The sequence below is a fragment of the Zonotrichia leucophrys genome, chromosome 2 (genome assembly GCF_028769735.1).
Source record: "Zonotrichia leucophrys gambelii isolate GWCS_2022_RI chromosome 2, RI_Zleu_2.0, whole genome shotgun sequence".
Taxonomy (NCBI): domain Eukaryota; kingdom Metazoa; phylum Chordata; class Aves; order Passeriformes; family Passerellidae; genus Zonotrichia; species Zonotrichia leucophrys.
In genome coordinates this window covers 138,072,886-138,098,446 of record NC_088171.1, presented here as the reverse complement: position 1 = coordinate 138,098,446, position 25,561 = coordinate 138,072,886, and positions in this window count along the sequence as shown.

Sequence of the window (25,561 nt, the reverse complement as noted above, 5' to 3'; positions counted from 1 at the left end):
TTACAGTTCATTTATTGCACATACACAGAATAAGCCTCAACATTTGCTCATTATTAAATATAGAAAGTGCATGGCCAGATAATGTTCAGAAAACTTGAGAAAGGTGGAAGGAAGGAAGGAAGGAAGGAAGGAAGGAAGGAAGGAAGGAAGGAAGGAAGGAAGGAAGGAAGGAAGGAAGGAAGGAAGGAAGGAAGGAAGGAAGGAAGGAAGGAAGGAAGGAAGGAAGGAAGGAAGGAAGGAAGACATAACAGGTCTTGAATTAAAAAACACACACAGATTAAAAATTGTGATGTTTTGTCAGAGAAAGGAATTAATTTAGGCTCACATGATCCACAGGGGAGAACTGAGCAGAATTCAGTGCTCTGGTTCTCAAAAACTTCTCATAAACCTCTGATTATTTTACAGTCTCCCAGGCTGAGATTAGAATATACTTTTTATAAAAAAAAGACATCTTTAGGCCAGCTGCTGTCATAGACAAATTAGGACATATTAAGATTATATCCAAACCCAAATGTGGCCCTGCTTTTAAATCTTTTTCAGCCTCGTAGGCCTAGCAAATAGCAGCTCATTAATCCTCACTGCATTTCTTGCAAATGAAAAGTTGTCTAACAGATTATGTAACTCATAAATCTATACAAAAAGTATATATCAGAGATAAAATAGGAAATCAAGTTTCCATTACCCCTGGTATTCAGTGAAAAAACTGGAGCATTTTCCCCTAATTCTAAATTTATCTATATCTTTACTTGTATTGTAGTATCACCTTTGATTATAATTGTTTCATTATAAATGAAACATACAAAAATATAACTTTTTATCTTAAATTTTCACAGAAATAAATATATCAATATCTGAATAAAATATAAAGAGGGAAATAAAATTAACAAAGCTTTTCATTTTTTTTGAAATAAATACTAACTTTGTAATTGATAGCAAAATTAGCAAAAAGCATTTTAATCATAGTGTTATACATCATTCACAATGAAATATATAAATATATTTTTGTTCTTCTTCTTTTTTTTATTTATGAAGGAGATATTTTTGGTTTATTTTTTGCTCCATTTAAAAATGTGACTAAATTAAAAGTCTCAAAGTTTGCCATGTAAAGGGAAAATAATTTCCTGTCAGACTTGATCACTATCTATTAAAATCAGACCAGTTTAAATTTTTTTTACATTTCAACATGAAGAGACCTGTTGTTGTGGGTCTCTAGCAGAAATTCATGGGCTGGTAGTTTCTGAAATCAAAATATATGATACGTAGTTTATATATTCATTATAGAAATCTATAGAGTCAAAAAAATGTGTTGAACCAATCATTGCTGTTAAATTAGTGTGTGGGATGCAAAAATTAAATAAATCATTTAACCGTCTCAAATATGATTCACATAAAGTAGAATAAACCCCGTAAATAAACAAATATTTAGCAAGGGCATACTGATTTTAAAAACACCATTATCTAACATGTTGGTGGACATTCTAGCAGTGATTGCAGAAAAGGGAGTGACTAGCTCCTCAAAAGGCTTAAAACCAAAAAAAACCTCTTTAAAACATAAACCTCCAGTGAACATTGCAATGCTGTCTTTAACAGCAATTCTGTTTTGTTTTTTCTCAAGCTTTCACCATCAGTCTGCAATCTGCAACGGCAAGTTTTTAAGATTCTATGAGGAAATTGGTGCTGATGTTAAAAATACATAGCTAGACAGACATTTCTGGAAGTTGCCATCTTGCTTTTTTCCTGCATTTGTCAATCATTTATCACTGGCAAGTAGTTCACATAGTGTATGAAAAGACACGCAGCTCAAAAATTTTATGGGAGATTCTCTGCCCATTAATTTATTTGAAACTCCGAGCTTCTCTGTTGTGGGAGAAATTGATTTATATAGGTTTGCACATATTTAATTCTTATGATATAATTTAGTGTATTCTTTGTCTGACATTTACAATGAGAAAATCCTCTTGCAACATCTCAGTTTAGTTATTTTTTGTAATAAATGATGTACCTTAATTGGGAAAACTTGGGCTACTGGATAAAATTAGCAATCAAGTGTTCCTGTAAGTATATAAATTTAAAAACAACACTGCTTGTTCTTGAAAAATCTAATCAGTTCTATGAAACCTTTTTTTTTTCCTTTACCCTAAAAAGCACTGTAGCAATTTTCTTTTGGGACACACAGTTCAGCCAAGATAAGTTATCCTGTTAATGATCAGGACAAACAGCACTGGATATGAGTCAGTGAATTAAATCTTATTCATTCTAAGAGCATTTCTTCCAATAATACTTACACTGCAATTCTTAATGCATAATCCAAAAGAAATAGAATAATTGAATTGGCTTAGAGCATCAGATATCTTGAAACTATCTAACCATCACTAGCACTATCAAGTGCTTGAAATTCAAGAAGGTGTCTGATTTCCCTTGGGATAAAACTTTTAAAAATATGTTTGCCTGCTGATTTTTATTAATTGCTTTTGTGTTTGAGAACATTTTCCAATGCAGTGTTTATAACTTGGTTTCACAAATTGAAAATCACAAATGTACATATTGCTTACATGAATATATTTGTACATTAATAAGGAAAAAAAGGATCAAGTGTTTTAATTTGATAGCAATACTTATTACATATTCAAAGAAAATTATATGAAACAGATGTCTGCAATATGCAGAAAATGCAACTCAGTACACACACAGAGCGTTTTTTTTAACAATAAACAATTTTTTTTCTTTGCAGTAAGCCACTTTATTGAATGGTTAGACTAAACCAATTTTCTTTTCTTCTGAACAACTCAGGGAGAAATTAAAAAAAAAAATATATATGAAAAAATGTTAATTTTTCTTTACATGTGAAAGTCCAAATGTTGGTCAGCAATTCCCACTTAAATACTTAGGTGCCTAACAGACTGCAGACAACTAAATTGTACCAGAACAAATGTTAATGCCCAGAGTTTGACAATATACTTAGTCAGAGGACCTGTCATCTTAGCTGAACCAAGCAGCTCAGGGCATCATACAACCTCTGCCTGTTCAGGATTACAGAACCAGTGTCACTGGCTTCAGGTCCCAAAGGAGCTAAACCGATAAGAGCAATCTTTGTACATTCAGTACGCTCTGGAAGTCTAAGGAATCACAGTTATTTTTATTAAAACCCGGGCAGAAGGGCTGCTTCCCACCTCTTCAACAGTAGCCTAGAGGATGCCACAGATGGGCACCTTGAACCACAGAGCTAAAGCTTCAAAGAAGATCTGCTTTTTCTTCAAAGAAGATCTGCTGTAATCATTGTGTTTTACAAAGGTGGAACAGAGACATTTCCCATGTTCCCTTCAAACTCCTGCCAGCTTTCAGTTATGTAAAATTCAATGCATAGATCTGAAGCCTAGAGGGTACTCTAATTCTTTGTAAACTTCTGTCAACACAAAGAGCAGTCACTGTGCCCATCTCTTGTGGGCTCTGAGTTTCAGTTCCACATACTCAGGTTCATCTAGGTTATTATTGCTGGGCAGCTCTCAGCATGGAAAAAGAAAATAAGTGATTAAAAATAGTAACTTATGGTAGGTAACTATAAGTAAGGTAGGGCTTTTTTAAAAAATGTATACGTTTAACAGGGTCTTGGTCAAAAGTCAGAAATAAACATATATAGTAGTGGAAAAGGTAAAACATCTCATGCACTGTTTTTTGATGCATTTCTTAATTGTGAAAATCTGGTTTATATAGCATAAACATAAATGGAGCACCATTTACAGAGATTAATCGCATGAATAGTGCTGCAAAAAAACCTGGATCTCTGCTTCAAACGTCCTTTTGTTTTTACTTTTTTATTATTATTGCATTCAAGGTATGCAGCAGCAAACAAAATGGTCATGAAATGAGCTAGTGAAATAGTCACACATGGATATCTGTGGGAAATAGACTTGTGGTAGGTACATCATGTCAGATAACCTGTGGCCTGGTCTGCACTCGGCTAGGAAATTTTTTATGGTCAGTCTCTACATTGTGGATATCTAGAGCTGAGCCAGCCTTCAAGACTCTTTTCTTAGCCCATGAAGAGGAAAAGGCCTATTTACAGTCAGATGCTTTTCATCTTGCTGCTGATGTCTAAATTGAGGCAGAAGTACTGCAATGCAAAAACACCCTGCTTCTTATGAGCATCTCTAATTTAAGTCATCTTGGAATGATAAGATCATTGCAGATAAGTATAAGCCCAGTCATTTGACTTCTCTCACTGATGTGAACAAAACTGTATTCATTTCTTCCATGTAAAAGTCTTTGTAATGACCTGATTCAATTTAATCCTCTGACTTCAAATAAGATACCTTCTACAGACAGCTTGTAACAAAAGAATGAGGTGAAAATTGTCCAGTATTTACACCCAGGAATCCAAGGAGCTTTTTTCTTGTATCATCTTTTATTTGTCCTAATCTAAAATTAAAATAATATATGAACACTCATTGTTTACTCTCACACTGAGATTTTAAGGTCATTCAAGCTACCCTCTGCTGTTGACAGATAATATTGTTCAGTATGTTTTTCTCTCTCAGTGTTTAGCACTTGTCTGGTAACCTTGGGAGTGCTTTGTCTGACAACTAAATATTGCATGTATTGTCATAAGCAGGCTGCAAGCCTGATGGTGAGAAAACATACCCTTCCAGCAGCTGTTGGCAACATAGAACATCATAAACATCTTTCCAGATCTGGAAAGACCTGGAATTGTTAACAAGGCTCCTCACAGTGCCTTTCTTCTAGATTTTGCCTTCAGAAAGTTCTTTGGCAACCAGGAAATAAAGCATGTTTCTTGAGGCAGAAAATCCTAATCACCAGCATTTGCCCTGTTGGAATATTACCACTGTAGCCTGCAGAAAAGGAAGATCTGAGGTTATCATGGAGACTAAGGATGGGAAGTATGTCCATATCCAATATCTTGAGACATGAAAAAAAAATGACATTTATTTAAAAATTAAAAAAAAAAAATTACACGATATATGAATGTGACAACATGAACAGCCCAAGTAGAATGAAGACTAGACCATAAAAAAACAGTAATTTGCACAAGATTATCTTGTTTAACCTGTCAACAAATGCTCATGTCATAAATGCTCTCCAGAGGTCACCTATTCTTGTCTCTGAAAATCAAACACCAAGGCAAAAATGATTGCAAGCTTTGCTATCCTCATAGATATCAGTCATCACTGCCCTACATCACACCATTTTCCCATTATATAATTGGATACAGGACAAATAAATGCAATTTTCAAGGCTGAATCTAGTACTTAATTCTGCTATGGCAAGGTCAACCATTCAAACAACTGTGCATTGATTAATAGAAAATTATCTCTGTCTCATATGCTGACCACATCACAAAGCTGTTAAAAATCAGAAAAACGTCTGAACAAATTAATATTGATTTTTTCATGTTCCTCTTAGAATCAAATATACTCAGCACTTGTTGAGGGTACACTTGGGTAAAAAAAATGAAAAAGTTAAATTCCTAAGTTGATTTTTTAGGACTTTATTTCAGCTAATTTGGAAGAAGGTGTTATAAAATAATGGGGAAAAGAGCTAGTATTACATTATACACTGACAAAGAACTATAATTTCTTTCCTCATTCCATTGTCACTGAGGAATAACTTCATTAAATTATAAGTGTTATAATTTGATTGGGTTAATCTGGATAAATGTTGGTGACTGCAATATTAAAATCACCTGAGGTGCCTCACTGTTGGCAAAGAATTGATCAGTGTGGAAACTAAGGTATAATTCACTTCTTTCTAAATTGGACTTCTACATCTGGACAATGGACTTAAGACCAAACTCCAGTGAATATGCTGATTAGACCACTGGTATCTATAATGGGAAACTAAGCAACTAATTCCAAATGAGAGACCTACATTAGGATACATAGGTTTGAGTGAAATGAACCCTACACACAAGTGAATCTAAATCTATATCTTTCCATGTCATTAGAAAATAATTTAAAAATTGCATTACAGCGACCTCATATTACTTCCATATTTCATAATTTATATCTTTTGTGTAACTGTTTTCAAAAAATGGCTGAGGGAAGGTAAGATTATAAGCCAAATTCAGGCAACATTCTTGATGTTCTGCAGGTCTAAATCTGCAAAGTGCATGCGTATCTGAACCTTTCCCCGGACACTCACTAGTTTGATTTTTTTTTCCAGCTTTGAAGATCAATGCACTTCTGCATGAATAACTTCTTTTAACTTGAGATTTATTTACCCTTCCTAATTTTAAGCACTCAAGTATAAAAATGCTGGAAATAGGTCATTATTTAGGCACCTAAATACCATTTTGAGCATTAATTTAGTGATTTGCTTACTGGCGTCTTATGCAGTCAGGCCTGAAAACTAGTCTTTTAGTGCCAATGGAGCAGCAAACTGGAGCCAGACTTTTATATTAATGAAAAAATAAGGCAAATTATAGAAGCTCTGTGTTTTCAGAGGAATAGCAGTCAAGCCACTGCACTAATTCTCTTTATCAATTCTTTTAACAAGCATGTGTTTTTAAGTACCTGAGATTTTTGTTACAGTGCTTTTAAAGAGTTAATTGGAAACTGAAATACTGGCTTTTTTGTTTTTTCTGGTTTATTTTTAATTGAATACAAATCCATTAGCTAGCAAGGGAATAGAGAACACAAAATATAGTCAATGTGCCCTGACTTTAAACATCTCTTAGGGATTGTTTTATAGTGTTCCAATGAAAAACTGTATTGATTTGAGTAAAAGAGACCTTCCCCACAAACATCATTTTTCTCAAAGTTATACCTGAAAGGCTGATAGATTGAGTCTGCAATGTAATGATGACAGATGCACACCGTCAAATTTTTCAGCAACCTGAGGATGCTAACAACCCTTCCTGGCCCCATCCAGCCCCACCTGTGGCCTTCCCTCCCACTGCTCCATCAACACTATGAGTGGCTGTTCCTGTGTCCTGGATGGACATGTTGAACAAGCACTGTAGGCTCCTCTCCAGTGCCCTTCTCCCTTTGCCCCCAGCTTGGCTCCTGGAGGGATCCCAGCTGCTGCCAGCCCAGGTCTCTGCCTGCCTGTGTTCATCCCCCATGGCACTGTGCATCCCTGGTGAGAACACAGATGGAGTGGGGTCACCCCCAGCTTGAGCCCCTCGTGGGCAGCTTGTGCCTCAGCTCTCCATCACTCATAACTGGGCCTGTCTGAAATACAGTCACACTCCTCAACATCAGGCATGAACACCTCTTTGGAGCTTTCAAACGATGCCATCCTTGATTAATTTTGGCATAAGTATCATGTTTTTAATTAAAAAAAAATTAGCTTTGTTTCTGACTTTTCTGAAAGGAAAAGCAGGCAAAAGAGCAATGGTCCATTTATCTGTTCTTCTGTCATGATGAAATTTGAGCTCAGGATTCAGTTGTTGCTCGTCGTTCACAGCAACAGATTTCACAATTATAAACCTTGTTTGTCACAGAATAGCATCTTTTCCAGCTAAAATAGCTAAATTTTATAAGTAATTTTAATAATTAATTCTATTTTGTCTGTTCATAAATATGTCCACTTTTTAAAATAAAAAATCTGTCAAAATTTATTCTTAGGACACTCAATTTAATTACTTGGTTTCCTTGGTTAAAATTCCACATATTCATACTTTCAGCATTAGAAAACATGAAAAGATTGTTTCTATATATGTGATAAGTACCTCCTGGTGTTTCTGATGGACCTGGAGAAGAAACTCGAAAGAGGAAATCTTTGGATAATTGAAGACTCATTTGATTAAACACAACTCTATTATTTTATCCAACCTTGCATGTAGATATACAAGCTACCAAAATTCAGGCAATCCGGGTCAATAGAATAGCCACTACTATAAACAGTATAGTTTTCCTGGCTCAAAAAACTAAAAAAAAAAAAAAATAATTGATTGCAGTAAGAATGACAAAAAAGAAATGGTAATTTGGTGCTAAGAGAGATGTTACTGGGCAAAGATATCTCCCAATCTCCTGATCAGTCAAAGCTAAGACCTTGTGTTATTGTAGCCAACTAATTTATAATTGATTTTTCCTATTCTAAGAAGCAAAACATGCTATCAGGAAAAGAACTGGAAGTTAACTGCCCCTAATTCTCTCTTGGATGGTTTGCCTGTCAAAAGTTCTTCTGCAGAAATCATTAAATATTTTGAAGGGGTGGCGGCTTGGTGCCATTTAAAAGTAAGATCCAAAAAACAGCCTTAGAGAACACTCAGTAAAACAGGCCAGAAAGTAAAGGAAAAAGAACTCTTTCACTAAGCTGAGGATGTTCTGCTTCTCCATCCAAAATCTGGAGTAAGAATCAAATATATAAAACATGTAGGAAAACATGGGCAGATATGTGTAAAATCTGATTAAAACACAGTTAGATTTCTCTTTGTTGAATGGATTTGAGACAGATTTCTGCAAATGTGAATGTAAAGGAAAATGTCAATTTCTGATATTTTGCTTGCTATTTCAGTATATTAATTCTTGTAAGGTTTAGGGAAGTGGAGTGGAGAATTAATTGTTTTTACGTTTTGCTCGGTGGGTGAAACTTCAAAGACTTGAAGATTTTTTCCTTAGTCCAATTGTAACTAAACTAAGATATTTATTATATATGGCTTAAAATTAAACCCTACCTATAGCTATTATTCTTCTTTATATTTTTGCTTTATTTGGGAGCTTCTTTTGCCCTATATTAGCTTTCCTACTGCATTTCTCATCCTCCAAACCTGAACAGATACGCCATCTTATTCTGAGTAGAAGTCTCATAACAATACAGGATACAGTCTTGTCTGCAAGGTAAACATTTTAATTTAGGAAAAAATAAGAAAGGAAATAATTAATGAAAAATTTATAGACATATGTTTAGAAAGTAAGTGCAACTTGTAATAAAGACTCTAAAGTAACATTTAGAGGGTGACAGAGATAGAAAATTTTAAACCATGCCCCAGAATAAAACCACCACCCCCATGCTATAGGCAGCATTTCTTTATCCTCTTCTCCCACTGATCAATTTTTGCATACAAATCTCATTAATTATTAACCACAAACCAGCTCCAGTAGTAAACCTGCACTGGATGAGTCTTTAATGACAAATTAAAACTGTTTGATGGGGCTCAAACAGAACTAAACTGTGTTCTTGGATCTTCTAACCTTGTTAAACCGAGTGTTAGATCATTGGATCCATCTCCAGTTTAACTAACAACCAATTCCAGTTGATGCAATAAATTGTGACAACACCTAAGAGCAGCTGGTCTTCAAATCGTTAACCATGTGAGCAATTAATTGTTGAAGAGCATTTTGAAAATTAAAGGAACTCAGAATTTGCTGTGGTTGGTTTGGAGACTAGGGGCTGGGGGAGTTTAGTGTGGAGAAAAGGAGACTCAGAGGTGACCTTATCACTCTCTACAACTCCCTGAAAGGTGGCTGTGGTCAGGAGGGGTTTGGTCTCTTTCTCCAGGCAGCAACTGACAAAACCAGAGGACACAGTCTTAAGATGTGCCAAGGGAAGTTTAGACTGGCAATTATGAAAAAATTTTTATGGAAAGAGTGATAAATTACTGGAATGGTCTGTCCATGGAGGTGGTGGAGTCACCACCCTTAGATGTGTTTAAAAAAAGCCTGGATGTGGCACTGCATGCCAGGGTTTAGTTGAGGTGTTAGGGCTGGGTTGGACTCGATGGTCTTGAAGGTCTCTTCCAACCCGGTGATTCTGTGATTCTGTGATACATCCTGTGTACTGTACTTGTATTTTCTTCATCACAATAGAAACTGAGATTATCAAAGACACTAATGGATTCTATTAGCACTGCTTCTTTTTCAAAAGACATTATAATAATGGTAGGGGTTTATTTTTCACTTTATTTTTGGGGGGGTTTTGGTGCTTGATTTTTGTTTTCTTTTCTAAGAGATATTGGCAAAAAGGTTTAACAAACTTTTCAGAATTACATAGAAAACCCTCCCAGGCTTGATGAAATAGAATTCTTCATGTTATGTGATTCATGTTTTGTTCATGATTCATGTTATGTGATTCATTGTCTAACAATAAATCTGTTCATCTTTTCAACTACTGTAGATTTATTAAAGAATAACATCAACATTAAAGAATAAAACACTTCAGTCTACTTATATTTCTAATTCTACTTTTTTTTGCTCCTACTGTATTTGTTTTTTTTTTCTTCTGTCAGCAAAGAAACTGTAGATACCAAGATGAACTCTTTTGAAAAAATACATAAATCCTTATCCCAGTGTTCCTTCTGAAGCCGAAGGTATTTTACTAAATACTTCTATAGAAATACTGCTAGGCAGGTGATTAATGCTTTTTAAATGTTCACTTAGATCCTTTATTAAGTGTAAAGTGACCCTGGTGGAAAAAACAGTAAAATTGATTTAAAAAAATAAAAAAACACCAGCACCAACAACAAAATACCCAGAGGCACCAAAAGAAGGTAATCTCAAGATCTTCATAGCATAAATTCAAATACCAGGATTAAACGTTAATTTTACAGAACTCTTAGACTATATATAAGGGAATTGTCAATATTTGGAAAGACTCCCACATTCCAAATGAAATGGTCCTTGAAAGGTATCTTGCTTTAATGTTCAACAAGGAATGAAACATTATGATTCCAAGATGATCATTCAGCAAAATTATTTATCCTGCTATAGAATTCTTTCATGCCTGACAGTCTGCCACAAAACATAACCTTGATATTTTAATCTGTATTTACTCCATTCAATTCACAATTAAAATACTTTCTTTTTGCTTTCCTTTTTCTCTATGGACTCTCAAATATGTCTTTCTATTTTTATATCCCTATCACATATTTGCTCAGGAATTTGAAATGTTTAATAATTTTACATCTTCTCTGAAATATTCTGAAATCCTGATATAAACTTCAGATACATAACTTAAAAATAATGGATTTATGATGCAACTTCAAAAAAAGGCAATATTTTGATAAAACTGAATTACTTTTAAATTTCAATTCCTTTTTTGTTCTTTCTTATTGCTATCATTGTTTTCCTCAAGTAAAAATCCTAGGAATTTCATCTTTGTTAACATATTGAATGAGTATTGATTTCATTACATACTAGCTCCAGGAATTAAATGACTTTGAATTTGATCATATGTTATAAATCAAGAGTAATAGGGCAGAAGTCACCAGAATTTTAACAGACTCAGAAAAGAACAAAAGGACATTAATTGTTTTGTTATAGAATTTTTGTAAAAGAAAACAACCTAAAAGGATTTCTCCCATAGTTTTTACTTCATAAGACTAAAAACTGAAAATCTTTTCTAATTCTGCCGAATTTTAGAAGTCTGATTGAAATAAAATTGGTTTTAGTCACTGAAACTGAACAATTTGTAAATTTTTATCTTTGTAGTCCTTGATTTAGTGTGCTGCTATCCTATAGTAATTTCTGCTAATTTAAAAATAAATTTCAGAAAATGTTTAATTTTTTCTTGTTGAAAATAAACTTTCTTTTGAAATCTATACATGTGCACATTTTACGGTGGTTAGTGGTGTATTAAAACTGTCTCTTCTATTTATTCATAAAAATTAAATATATTTATTACTCTTGGAGTATCATTTCAAAATGCAACATAGCAATGATAATATTCATAGCATGTTTCTGGTCACACACAAATAAACTTTCAACACTCTTATCATAAGTAGATGTAGTTTGGAAGTCTTAATTTAGTAACTAGCTTGGGTTAAACAATTAGCTAACTGTGTACTTTGAGATATTTTTTATTTCTATCCCCATTTTATCCCAGTCATCTTCTCCAGTGCTGGAAAAGTTACAGTCCAAGTATATCAAATGGCTTCAAATACCATTTCCTAAGGAAAATTTGTCACACAGACTTAGGAGAAAAAACTTCTTTCAGCTAACAATTTTTTCTTTCTCTTTTTAAATCTCTATTTGCAATTTTATTATATGAAATTACAACTACCCTAGAAAATAACTAGAGGCACAAAGTTTTATTGTTGTCAATATCTCCAGTCCATTTTCTCCCTTCTGTTTGCCTTGAGACATTGATCTTCACCTGTACTATCTTCTATTTCTTTGTTCAAGCTCTGGTGATTTTGTTAACTTTTTTAGTATTCTATTGACACTGATTTTTCCTTTAGCTCTGTTTTTTCCTTTGCTAGACTTGACACTTTCTTGTCCCATCAAAAAAATTTCAGACGTCTCCTCAGGCCCTAGAATCCTAATTAAAACTGTGTATTGATGTACTACTTAGTTTCATTTAGTAGCACATCAATAGAGAACAGGTAGGATGGCAAAGTCTCTCTGAGAATTCTGAGCTATTTTGTATTGATTTAAATTACTTCCTGCAGAGCAACTTTGTATTTCATCTGATGCAGGTCACATTATACTCTCTCTGTAGCCATTAGAATGATGCTGATTTCAGATACTGTCAAAATTCTGGTCCCTTTTGCAATGGGAAGCTTCAGGGATGAGAAGCATGCAGGCAATCCCGGCTCTCATTTCCTGTTTTTGAAGGCAGTGTGAGAGACTGGAAGGATTGCTGGCTCAAAATATTTCAGGTGTGTGTTTGGGTGAAGGGACAGGTCAGGTCTCGTCCTGGTGAGGCAAGGCCCTGCTCCACACCCCCTATCCCAGCCCATCCACCCAGAGCCCAGCCCCACAGTGGCCACCAAGGCCTGGCACACTGCGGCAATGCTCCACACCTGTCCCTGGAGCTCCTAACCCAGCTCCCCAGGGGCCACCAGGCTGGAAGCCCCACCTGGAGGAAGGGCTCAGGAAAGCCAGAGGGACCTTAAGCCAAAGCATGAGGCAAGCACATGCTGTGTCCCCAATGTCCTTGGGTTGTATGGCAGCTGAGACCATATCAGAGTCAAAGAGGCAGTAGCTATACCTTGCTTTTCTCTCTTTGCTTTTCTTCTTTATCTTATTTTCTACTCCTAATTTCCTTTTCTGGAAATATGGGTAATTTCAGTTTGTATGGGTTGTTTGCTGAGTCAGTGTTTGATGAACTGAAGGAGAGAATGGGACCTGATTGAGCCGTTTAACAGCCTGCACAGAAGAGAACGGGTACTTGACCCAAGGCTTAGAATTCATCTGAAACTCTGTTGCACAAGCCAGGTTTGGAGAAGCTTCCATTCCATAATTTTTCCCCACTGAGATGAGAAGAACTCATTAGGTCTAGACAGCAGTATCATCAGCTTAGAAATCCAGGCCTCTGCAACAGTGTCACATCTCTGTAGGGGCCCCTATTTTTCTGAATACTCTTGTTTTTTGCTTCTAGTCTCCACTGCAGCTGGTGCCTCATAAAGAGAGAGATTTCTGGTGTTTAGCAAGACAAGCTGGAACCATCTGGGACCAGAGACATCATGAGACCTGGGATTAGAGAAGTTAAAGTATGGGAAGGACTGTAGTTATTTTGCTGCAGTGCCTTTACTCTTCTTTACATTAAGAAAAGGGTTTGTATATAGAAAAAAGAGATGACAACCTAGAAGAGCCTAAATGGTGAATTATTTGTGCAAAATTATATGCAGTATCCTCATTTATTTGTGATTTAGTTGTGTTATACTGAGGGAAAAGGAGGAGCTGAGAACTTGCTACATAAGATATTACTAAAAATATTTGCTTATCTTTTCATGTTTCTCAGTTAGCAGCATCAATTCTAAATCTGAACAGTTATAAAGTAACGCTCAGCAAGGGTTTTTTTAATGTTCTGAGATCTAGGAACAGCTTGATGACCCTTTTCCATCAGGGCAGTTATCCTTTCTCAGGATAGTACTGATCCAAAATGTGTTAACAGCTTAATTCCTTGTCAAGACCAGGACTTTCAAGCCAAGCACATATCACAAAGCTACTCTGTAGCTACTGTTCATACTAGAAATCTCACCAGAGAAACGTCATAAGGAATTTGGAGAGTGAATTGTTTTCCTAATTTTGGTTGTCCTGTTAAAATGCAGATGAAGTAAAGGATGTTCATTTTTTAGCTGTTTGTTAACTGAACTGTTACTAGAGCATGATCTTCCTGTGCACTTTAGGTTCATTACTAAAATTGGGAAGAAGCCTTTATAATTATCACTTGATTCTACACAGCAAAGGTTACACTTCCAAGCATGTCTTCTACCAGTACTTTTTTCCCACACTGAGAGTTCATTTATGGAAGTGCAGTTTAGCAGAATATATGAAATACAGACTTGACTAGGAGACTAATTGTATTAGGATCTCAGCTGGATGTTTTATATAGCATTTTTATGGTTATGTTGAATCTAAATACAGAGTGTCTAGTTGGGAACTGAGTGATTCCAAATTTATTCTGTAGTTTAAAGTGCCCAGTCATGAATGATTTACTGTCCTCTATAAGGTCAATTTACTCAATAGAGAGGATACTCATGGGAAAACTGTAATATAGTGGGGCTATTTGTAATGTTGAAACAGTCATTTGTAAAAGTAATCTCTCCTTATATAGCAATAACAAAGATACTGAAGATTCTGCTGAATAAATGCTCTAAAAATGTAATAACAAGGCCTAAAATCAAAGGTCAGTGACAATCAGTGTCAGGCTGATCATTTAATTTTTCATAGAATTAAAAGATGTATGAACAATCCAGTCAGTGTGTTTGCTGAATATTTCTGTCCATATAATTTAAAATAATTAATTAATGTGGTATCAAAAAAGAAGCCCAAATATTTTGAATATTATTCACTAGCTTTGGTTGAATTCAGCTTTTTCTCTCTAAAATGTTCCAATGTTTGACTGTATTTCAAGTTGACCATGGTTAGCACCATTTAATTACAGTGATTTCATCAGGAAGAACTTTAGATCATTAATCAGCTTAACATGTTTCAAAATTAGTCTCTTCTCACTTTTCCAATGACTTCCATGGGACTCTCTTTTGTGAAAAACAGATACTATGATTTATCCACCAAGATGATTATACCAAATTATGTTAAATTTTCTGTATGGTCTTGGAACTAAAATAGTCTTCAATGCCAATTGGAACAATAGCCTATTGGAAATTCTAAACAGAAACTCTCATTCAGATCTGAGCTTACCTGTATGATCTATGCTGCATTTATTTGTTATAACTATTTATTCCAAGAAAGACATTAGCAAAAGTTCACTAAAATTTGGATCCAAAATTTCTGGTTTGTGTGTTAGGTGTTAGAAGGAGCATCTAAAACCAAAGTGAGAAGCAGAAGGCTGGGAAAGCATTATGTCTGCTAGCAAGAAGCTTTTTTTTTTCAAAAACAGCTTGAAAATAGGACTGTGGTTATGCTTTGAAAAGGTTATAAATAAGGGAGAGCTTCTATTACTTCTGAGAAGATAACAGATTATTAGAAAACCAGAATGCCACAACTTCCAGAGCTCTGTACTGATTGGTAGACAATGTTAAAGTGCAACAAAAAAGATTAAAAATATATACAAATTTGCCTACAGATTTAAGGTATGTATGATTCATATCAACAGAATTTTTAGAATCTTATTTTTGTGTTAAAAATTCAGTGTAAAGTAACAGAAAGAAACTGCCTCTATGTACATTTACGGAGACATATGTAAGGATGTATGTATATACATATAAAATCATGCATCATGACTAAATATTCTTGCATTATAGACAATATTGCAAAAGAGAGCATAAGCAAACTTTGTGGTCATCAAAAATCATAAACTAAGTTAAACTTTCTGTGGGAATACCTGGGCTGTGGTGGGTTCTTCAAAAGAGGTACTACCTGCTGCCAAGGAACCTGTTTTGTAGTTCTTCCAGACATATATCTCAGTAAACCTATTTTTCTTCCTTAGAGGACCTAGCCATATTTTTTTTGCCCTTATTCCCATTCAAAGAAAATTATGCAAGGACGGCCACTTGTTTTCCTTGACAGGATTATGCCCAGAAAAAAATGCTTCACATTAAAATGACGAGCTAAAAAAATCCCAATTTTTTTGAACTGACATCAACAGCAGCTGTTTTGCTACTATCAGTGTACAGCATGGATGTAATCATGATACAGGTTGGTAGTGTTATTTAGCCTAATAACTCCTTCAGAACATATGCAGTGTAACTGTGTGGCCTCACCTGGAATATTGTGAGCAGTTTAGTTCATCACAATATAGGAAAGAAATGAAACTATGAGAGAGTGTCCAAAGGAGGGCCATGAGGATGGTGAAGGGGCTTGAGGGGAAGCCATATGAGGCCGAGGTCACTGGTTCCATTCAGGCTGGAGAAGAGGGGACTGAGGAGAGGCCTCATTGCAGCTATGATTCCCTCATGAGGGGAGGAGGAGGGACAGGCACTGATCTCTGCAGTCAGCACTGACAGGACCTGAGGGCATGGCCTGAAGCTGTGTCAGGGGCAGTTTAGGTTGGACATTAGAAAAGGGTTCTTCACCCACAGAGTGGTTTGGCACTGGGACAGGTTTCCCTGGGAAGTGGTCACAGCTCCAGACTGACAGAGCTCGCGATGTGTTTGGGCAATGCTCTGAGGCACATGGTGTGACTCTTGGGGATGGTGCTGTGCAGGCCAGACTCAAGGATCCTTGCGGGTCCCTTTCAACTCAGCTTATTCTGTGATTCTTTGATAGATCTCTGCAAGGCTTCTTTGAAGATCAAGTCACAAAATGAAAGATTTTTGTTTAATATTAGTATTTGGTAGATGTTACTTGGTGGTTTTTTGACCTGTAATGTTTATGAAAACAAAGTAAAAAAAAAAATCCTTTTTACTTTTATGTATATTTCATACAGGTATTCCACTTAGTCTTGTTAGAAGTTCATTTTGAAGTTCTCAAATTTGATCTAAAGAAGGCATCATTGAGGAAATAAAGGAAATCGTTAGATTATTTCTTTCCTCTAGGATGTAAAATTCATGATTTTGTGTTAGCTCTCAGGGAAAAAAAAAATCACAAGTTCCTATTATTTATTTTTTTTATTTCCCACAAATATTTGGGCTATCAATTTGCAGGAAATTAGAACTCAAAATGGAATTTGTTTCAGGCTTTTATGGGAAACTGTAGGGAAATATAAAAGTAGCTTTTTTTCATAGTTATGCAGTTGAGAGAGATGAGAAACTTGGAGGCTTTTAGAAACGAGATGACCCAGTCCCTGTATTTTAAATTTGGTATTAGACATAGGTATTTCTTATATTTTGAAATAATAAGATCATGAGTAGTTAGAAATAGCCTAAAGTAAAACTTTCCTCTAAGATTTTATATGACAAAACACTCAGTTAAGACATTTCACTCCTTCACTCCTATAAGTCACTTTCACTTGAAATGGTAATGTCGGTGCCAGAAACAGAGCTAAAGTTAACTAAAGTTTGATTTCACTCACCTGTCACTCCCATGTGCTGTCTACAAAATGGACTAGCTTAATTAATCTAACCGGAAGAAGAAGATTGGCATCAATGTACTCATAACTTACCTTGATGGAAGCCATTATGTTCATCAAAATACAAAATCATATCTTTATCTCTCAATTGTACTTAAAATTATGCTTTCTAATTGCTAACTTCTACCAAGCAGTACTGCAATTGTCAAGCTGTGACCTGGGCTATATTCAGCTTGCTGGAAACAGTGTCTGTGTGTACACCAGGAATAAGAGAGAAAACATGCCTTGAGTTGTCTTTATCTAACATGAAAGTACACTGAGGCTTCATATCTGCAAGATACAATTATTTTGGAAAGTCATAGTGCTGTAATTCTCATAAATGCTATTATGGTAATGTGTGCCATTACAAATGTTGAAAAAAGAATTGCTATAGGAAATTTATAATGTCTGCTATCACAAGTGTTTGGTTGCAATTGCATTTGAAATAGGATGTGCTTCAGCAAGTCTAAAAATTGGACAGGTAATACACTGATATACACGAAGGAATTATCTTCTTTTTCTTAACAGATTTTTCAGTATAAGCTGCACTTAATTACCTAATGTTATTATTTAAAAATAAATAATTGTTTTGTCATTCTTTATATATTTCTGATTTTCATAAGACACTTCTGCTGTTCAGAAAATAAGCTTTTCTTGTCCTCATGGGACATACAAATAGGCACACTCTAAGAGTTTTTTGATCCTGGTGCTTTGTACATATTCTCTGTGACAAACAAGCCATGGTAAAGTGACTGCATGACCTTACTGTTTTATACAGGCCATCAGTGAGAGCTAACACAAGATAGTCTTGGATATGACTTGGAAATTGTTGCAGTGAATTACTTAAAGCATTAGACTGTACATGCAGCATGGAACTAAATAAGTGAATGTTTCTTATGTAAGCATTTGATATTTTGCAACAAATTAATTATTAAGTTTTAGCTAACTGGAAGGTAGGTTACTTTCTTGCATTTGCTTTCCTAGGACTTGGACTTCTCCAGTATCCCTAATGAGCTCCACCAAACAAAAGAGAGGCTGACCTTGACAGGATAACAGGAGATGTGTTTCAATAGGAAGTCTGCACCCTGATTTGTATAAGGAACATGTGACTGATTGCAAAAATATACTGAAGAAAAGAAAGAAATGAGGGGAAAAAAAGTCTGATTGCATTTTGTAGATATTTTTGGTTTCAAACTGAGACAATGTCGTAATATGCGTTGTTTCCCAGAGGGTGTTAATAGTAAACGTGTCATAAGGTTAGTCTGTCCCCTGTAGACATACCAATAGACTCATGATCAAAGACGAGTGTGTGTCTATTTCATATCACTTAGAGCAGAATGAGTTTTCAATAACTTTTCAATAACTCAAGTAGCAGTTTTAGAGTCATGCAGTTACGTCAAGCTGTGTGTATGACAATACAATAAGAGTAACTCAGGTATGTTGAACTATTGAGCAGGCATCGTCACACACTGCAGAGGTTTCTGTAGCCCTCTGAACAGCTCACCAGGACACTGAGGTCCTTTTCTGCAAAGCTGCTTTCCAATTGGGTGTTCTCAGCTTACCCTGGTGCAGAAATTTTTACCTCCCCTTATTGAACTTGATGAGGTTGCTGTCCACCCATTTCTCCAGCCTGCCTCTGGATTGCAGCATGACTCACTGGTGTGTCAGTCCATCACGAACAAACTTGTTGAGATTACACTCTTCCCCATTATCCAAATCAGTATGGATGATAATGAAGAGGACCACACCCAGTATTGACTGTCAGTTTACACTGGTGATGCCTCCAATTAGATGTGGCCCTGTAGATCATCCCACCCTGGGCTCAGCCATTCAGCCAATTTTCAATCCACTTCATTGTGTGCCCATCCACCCCACACATCATCAGCTTCATTGAGGATCTTATTATGGGAGACAGTGGTGAAAACTTTACCAAAGTCAAGATAGACAATGTTGACTGCTGTCTGCTCATCTAGAAAGTAATTTCATTGTAGAAGTATCAGGTTGTTCTCCACACCAAAGTGACTGATATGAGAATTTATAAAGAGTGAGGGGAAAAGGTTCATAATGCAAAGTACAATGTTATTACAAGAAATACATTTAAACTAGACATGGGAAGAAGTTTTGTATTAACAGAGACTCTACTGAGGCTGCCCATTACATATATAGAGAAAGAAAAAATCTATTTTCTGTATTTTCCTTTTTTGTTCTTTTAATAATATATCTTAAATCAGGGAAACAGGAAGTGGAATTCCTGGCTCTATCTCAAAAAATGGTCAGTTACTGTGTTTTTATGTTTTTAATCTTCAGATTAAATTTTGTTAGGCAGAAGAACATGGCTAGAGTTCATAGTGATTGGTGCCAACTACCTGAATATCCAGTTAGTGTGATGGAAAATATGCAGCCTCCTCCACACTCCTCTCTGTTGCCTTACTGTCCTTTATCCCCCACAACCTTCTGTTCCTTCTATTTCCATAGCTACTCTCACTATAATTCTGCTTCCACTTCTTATTTGGGTTATCTCTGGCTTTATTTTTAAATAAAACCCAGTGTAAGGACTAAAGGTGCAGTGAAGCATTAATCTGTTGCAGAACACATGACTCAAGGCCACTGAAAGATGAAACATTTTTCATTTTGTTTCACTTGTTCTCCTCTTTCAATGTGATGTGGTTTATCTAAGGACTATAAGCTTACAAGTAAAACAGTTATATGAGGGGGTTTTTTTGTTTGCTTATGCATCATTATTAAAAATTATTTTAGAAAATTGTTCTTCCCTTACTTGCGTTATGTGCAATTCAGTACATTCAATAAATGTATTGAATTATACTCTAATAAAAAATAGATTCTTCTGTTTATAAGAATGCAAATTGGTACAGTGGGTAGAGAAAAGCATCTTGGTTCTGTTTTTTTAAGTTACTGAGCAATGATGTTTTTCTTTAATGCTAGCCCAGAACTGTCTACATAGCCCTTTATTACTGTGTTGAAAAGCTGAGGGTAATAGCAAAGTCTTCATGTCAGTGAATAGGACCACGATTGCATTAAAAAAAAAAATCATAAATTATATATGTTCAACATGGAAATGTAAAGAGTGAGAGAGATGAAAAAAATACAGTAAAGGAAAACAACTTTGCATTGCCAGTGGAGAATCATGAAGGTCAAGTGCTCTGGCACTGCCTGCCTCTGCCTCTAAGTGGTTGTACACCAACATTTACAAAATGGTGTGAAATGAACTCTGAGTGAAAAATATAATTTAAAAACGATTGATATCACTAGTGGAGTAAACAACTTTCTACTTCTACTTCAGGAGGAATTGTATTTTTCTGCTAAAAATGTATGACAAATAAGGTTATTATTATTATTATTATTATTATTATTATTATTATTATTATTACTACTACATTTCTGTCTGGGGACCAACCTTGACATGCAAAGAATATAATTCAACAATTTTCTTGAAATAAATCTTATGCCTGCTGATGTCGTAGCACCTTCTGTGTCCAACTACCTTGTGTGATATGAGGGTTAAGTCAGAATGCAGTGGAGGGTATATCTATCAAGGATTGCATGATCCAAAAGGCACTGAAAGCAATAAGATAGTTCATTTTCACTTCAGTCAGCCTTGGGTCAGGTGTAGGATGGTTTTTGCTGCAGCCTGTGGATGCCAGCAGGGCTTCAGAATTGTGGGATTTGCATGTGCTGCCAGGCCATGTTGTTCTGAACTGGGACACAGTGGAAAGGAGATATCTCTTTATGCCAAGTACCTATGTTAGATGGTTCTAGGAGACAATATATGCATAAGTTCTTAGTCTGCTGCACTGAGGAGCTGTGCAAGCTGGTGGGATTAGCATTTCCACATTTTCTGTACACTTAATAAGGAGATAAACTGTAGTGTCAAGCATGAAGCACATATGTACTTCTGTCTAACAGCAGCCCATTTCTATTTGCAAAAGGAAGATTCTTTTTGCAAGTGAGACTTTGTTGCTGTGTGAATCTGTCTTTTAAACTGTGTTCATAAATGCAAAATTATTGAAAATAATTCTCCACAAATGTATACTTAGGCTGAGTAATTACAATTTATATTTTAGTTCTGCAGTTTTACTTCTCAGAGAAGGTTTTTTTCCCAACAGAATCTAAAAACAATCTGCTCAGTGGTTACGGGTAATTTTACAATATTTTTTAACTTGAGCACTCAGTGCTTTATTGTCTCTCTTTAATTATGCCATAGTCAACAGTGCTGCACATGGTCTTTACTGTATAATTATCTGATCATTCCCAGAAAATATTGGAGATGTTTGTGCTGCAACCATAGGCCAATATTTCCAAAGCTGGATGTCTGCAGTTAAAGCTTTAAATCCTTATTAAGGCTTATAGATAAATATGACCTCATTTTCCTTCCCCTAGGTATTTCCTTTGATTCATGGCCAATGAAAGTCTTTGAAAAGCTAGAAAAATGTATGTAGAAGTAACAATAAGGATTTTAAAATTTAATTTCAGAGACTTAGCTGTGTTACCATTCCCAATATTAACATGACCAACATTATAACTGTCTTTTGAAGGCAGGTCTACTTCTGTTAAAATCAGTGGGACCTGTGCCAGTGCCCAGTTGGGGAAGGATTTGGCATGTTAGAAGGGAAATGTTTAAATGTGAAAAATAAGGGCTCGAAAAATATGTTCCAATTGTGGTGTTCCAAGAATGCAGATAGATAATTTGGGGGGATTATGTGTTCATAATAAGGGAATAGATATTCATTAAACTTTTGTGTGATCCATTCTTTGGCAGGATGTCGATGTTTATGAATGAGTCCTCATTGTAATCCCATGTGTTAATATGCACTCTCCTGCAATTCAATCTGACAGCTACTCCAAATTCATAGATTGTCCTGCTAGAGGCTTCCAAGGTCATAGTCCTTCAAAGCACTGTTTGTCAAATTGCTCTGACACACCTCCTGCTGGCAAGCCTACTTTCAGGGTGTTAATATTCCATTACAGAGCCACAGGACCTTGAAAATTGATTGCAGGCCACAATAGAAATGTCAAAAAAGCTCAGGTAGATGAAGGTAACTGGTGATGATGATGGCAGGGAATCTGTTAGGAGAGGCAGAAAGTGTCTTCAGAAGAAGTAGACATTGCCCAGACATTTCCAAAGTCACCCACAGTATGTTTAAAGAGCAATGAAAATTTGTGGCGCAATATGTAAACCATACATTTTTTGTAATATATGAGTGAAAGCTTATGTTGAAACCATGAGATTTAGAAGTGCCTGGTAACACTAGCATTCCTACAGAATTGTACCTAGAGAGAAAAGATTTTCAATAAGATAAAAGAATGTGCCAAAAACAAAATCTTTGGTTTTACGGTAACTAATGTTATCAGAAAAATAGTCCAGCATACCAGACTTGGTTTTGTTTTCATAACTACCTGTAGACATAAACATTTAGGAATGTTTAAGTTAAAGAATTATGGATGTGCAGGCCAGATCAAAATCAGATCCTATCTTTTTAGCATTCAGATACAAAGGAATTCTGAAATTTTAAGTGGAATTGAGAAAGCTATTGCATATAGAAGCAAAGACACATTTTGAACTTAAAGTTTGGCAAGTATTTATTTAATATGGGAATTGAAATGAATTTGGAAATATTCAGTCTGCATCTGTTTTATGCATCTTAAAATTAATGCTGGAAAACAAAATGTGGTCACACAGTTTCTTGTTGCTCTAAGACCCTCAAAAGAGGTGGTTTTCAGAATTTGAAATGCATGTTTGTTCTCAGCAAGATCTAAAATGAGGCAAGTGAGATCAAAGCAGTAAAGTGAATATTTATGCAGCGAAACACATGTTTAAAAAGTGAATCATCAGCTAAAACACATAGAATTGCTTGTGGGTATATTTCATAGTAAAGACATAATCAATATGACAACCCAAGTTAGACCCTGTACTAACAATAACTTCAGAAGTGTCTTTGAACTTTGTTAGACTATAAAGCACATCATTTGACTTAGGCTGCTCTTCATTACATCAATACAAACAACACAAGAGCTTTAAATCTCATCAGCAGATTTATAATTTTAGTAAAACAAAGTTGCAAAAAAGTTTTTCTGCCTTTTCTTTTTTGTTTTTTTTTTTAAATGAGCCCAAAGTATAACTGTGTTTCTTCAAAGATAAACTCCCTGACAATCCATGTCTCATTTTATTAATTTATCTTCTAAAGTTTTTCTCTCTGTCTTGTCTTTCACTCTCTTTTCTATAACTCATCTCACAAACTTGGCATCACAGTTTCTTAGACTTGAATGCACACCTGCTGAACTTCTAGGTAAGGAAAGTAACTTTGTACGAGAAAATGTCATGAAAGTCAGAATCTGAAATTTATTAACCAAGATATGGCAAATGTAAATGTCAGCTTGTGTAACTCTGGGTACTTGAGGTTACAATAGATTTTTCAGCTGTCTGGGCAATGAAAAGTGAACTTTTATTTCAGTGACAATGAAATAGCACTATACCTGATATGAGAAAGTTTTGTAGCTAGAGGGCATATTTCAAGCAAATTGTTTTTTGCTTACCTGTGTCTCAAAGTTTTCACATTAAAAGTAAAGTTATTATTTGCAAAACACAAAAATGCATCTTTTCAATGATTATCCTTAATATTTCACTTATTTGAACAAATAAAGATGGAGAGCTATATGTTAGCATGTGATCATATTAAATACATTCTTAAATCTTTTCTGTGAACTCTTGAATGCTGCTGACTGAAGACTTCAGAACATGTTAGACTCGGGAGAACTTATGGACATCAGTAGAGAGGAAAGAAGCAATCAAAGATTAACTTATCTCTCCAACCAGCACAGAGAGAAAGACAAGTATTAAAAGTGAATTCTTTAGTTTAAAAACATCCTGCTGCTTTAGCACAAGAGAAAAAAAAACAACCACAAACTCCAAAAATCCTCCACAAAAAAACAACCCAAAAGCAGTCTTAAAGCACAATGTAATGTCTATCAGTACTCTATTTGCTGGTCTAAGTTCATTGTTTGGAGCCCTACCTCCATTTACAGAGAAAAAAGGTTCTTTCAGAGCTATACATCTCGTTTTTGTGGTCATTTCAGTGAGTGTCATAACAGGTTTTGATTACAGAAGCAGTAGTCTTTCCTCCCCTGAAATGCAAAATCATGTTATGATAGAAGAATATAAACTCAGCTGACTGCTCAGAGTTGAATTTCAAATCAATGGAATTACTGTAGGCAAATTTTTTAAAAGTCCAAACAAAAAACAATGGCAACAATAAATGTGGTAACTATTTTTCCCTCTCACCTCATATATTACAGTTGGTAAACAATAGAGCTGGTAACTTCATATCCTTGCCCACCTACTCCTTTGTCTCTCATGCATGCGTACCTGCACTCCATTACTACTTTGCAAATGCACAGTAGAATTCTCATAGAAAAGATTTTCTCTTTCACAGCTGTATTTACTAATTGAAAGTAGAATGATTTGAAAAATATTAAAAAATGATGCCTCTCATATAAATTAAAAATATATCAGGTTGTGTGCACTGCTTTCCTGGTTACTGTCCTTCAATCACTGCTTTGCATTTCATCATTGCAGTAATGGCAATGATACTGCATTAGTTATTAGCCCTTTACTTGGCCATTTACTCACTTTTTATTGCTACTGCCATAATTCTATTTCAACAAAGAGGAGTAGTGAAACTAGGAGCATAGTACTCACTGAAAGATGAAATATATATTGCAAAGATATTTTCTCTTAGCAGAGCTGTGCACTGCAGTTATAGCAACACAAAGGAAACCAGGGCATAGAGAGTTCCCACCTCTTTCTGCTGAGACATGTGCACACATGCACAGAAAAAACAGCTTTGAAATGAACATCATAGTAAATGTGGTGATATTGTTTAAAAGTTTGTTTCCTCTGTCAAGAGAGTAAGTATAGCTTTCAACCCAATTTTACTGCTCAATAAAGGAGCTTTTCTGTTGTGTAATAAGTACATGTGCTCTCAATACTAGATCACAGAGAATAGCTCTAACTCCTCAGAACTGCTTTAAGGTAAACAGATAGATCTTAAGATAACTGAAGTTATATGTGCTTCAGAATGATCAGTAATGCATTCAGAAATAATTTATTTTTTACAAGGCAAATCCTATATCAGATAATTTAAAATTCACTACTTCTAAGAAAAGTTTTATCTATGATCCACACATAGATGTC